This window comes from Octodon degus, unplaced genomic scaffold, assembly GCF_000260255.1.
Source record: "Octodon degus isolate 3935 unplaced genomic scaffold, OctDeg1.0 scaffold00114, whole genome shotgun sequence".
Taxonomy (NCBI): domain Eukaryota; kingdom Metazoa; phylum Chordata; class Mammalia; order Rodentia; family Octodontidae; genus Octodon; species Octodon degus.
In genome coordinates this window covers 2,527,112-2,528,653 of record NW_004524690.1, presented here as the reverse complement: position 1 = coordinate 2,528,653, position 1,542 = coordinate 2,527,112, and positions in this window count along the sequence as shown.

The window sequence follows — 1,542 nt, the reverse complement described above, 5'->3', positions numbered from 1 at the left end:
TTAAATCAAATTAAGGACCTTGTGCTTGCCAGGCAGACACTGTGCCACTGAGCTATATTCCTAGCCCTGTCTTTCCTTTTAAGACAAATCACAAACTAGTCTTAACTGAATATCTCATTTTATAAATTGCTTTTTAAAGCAAACTGTAATTTGTAAATACACCTGAACATCATTTTGATGTTTTCTTAGGTAATAGTGCACAAGATACAAAATTCATGACTAAAAGTTTGTAAAATATAGATCTCCCTGCTCTTACCATCTCGCAGGCCATTTCCCTTGAGTAAAGATGTTAGCTGTTATTTTCTTGTTTGTGATTCAGAAGGATTCTGTGTGTGCGTGTGTTTGTGTGTATCTCCGTTTGCTTAATCAGCTTGTGGGTGTGTTATTTGAGCTGTAGCACAGGAGATGTTTGGCATCTGCTTCCTTCATTTAAAGGCAGGATGTGATTGCATGTTCTAATGATCATTTGACATGTTACGTCCATCACACAGCTTTGCTTTTAAGGGCTGGAGAGTAGCTCGAAGGCCTTGTGTGTGCTGGGGGTTCTCACCCCGTCCCTGAATGGCTTCATTGTGATGGCCATTTGTATGTGTCTGCTTGTGAAAGGACTGTTTATGTCTGCAGTAGGTAGCTTGAACTTGTTCTCTGTTGATGGATACTTGAGAGCACAAGGGAAGAAAAATTCCATCTTTACCTTTTTAAGATTTCTTTCTTTCTTTTTTTTTTCCATGGTACCAGGGATCAAACTCAGGCCCTTGCACTTGCCAGGCAGACACTTATGCCACTGAGCCATCACCCTGGCCCTTACCTTCTTAAGGTTTCTCGCTGGGCATGTACATCATGTGCAAGATGGACCAACAGGACAAAGGCAGACAAGTTTTATTTAGTTTCCATGTATTCAGAGGCCCTGAGAAGACTGAGATCCAAAGATGTGTCTAGGCCGAAGTTCTTGTGTACAAGACAGAACAGAGGGCGGGGATTGTGAAAGACGAAGACAGATTTAGCTTAACAGGATTTCTTTCAACTTTGTTTGTAAAACTGCTTTGTTTTCTGGTATAGAGAAGGATCTTTCCCTAGGAGTTTTATCTACTTTCAGGAAAAAGGGGAGACCACAGAGCCCTCCTGAACCTGCTGTTACTCACATTCTTTAGCTCTCAATAGCATACAAGCCAAAGGGGAGTCTTTGGGGGTGGCAATCCCTGAGCTCTGTCACCCTGCTGCTTTGCTACTTAAACAAAGCTGCATCAAATATGTGTGTGCGTCATTTTATATAAATGCCGGTTTGTCTGTAGGAGGAATTCTTAGAAGGATGCGACTCTTCAGTTTTGATGATACGAGTTTCTGCTCCGTCGAAGCACTGCCAGTCACACGTCCTGGCTGTGCGAGCGCCTGCTTGCTGTTCGTGCGGCCAGTGTGCTCCGCACTGCCACAGCTCATCCTGCACAAGACGGGAGCGTCTGGGCGTGTGCATTCTCTGTCTTCTGTTCTCTCTCTCTCTCTCTCTCTCTGTCTCTCTCTCTCTCTCTCTCTCTTTCTCTCTCT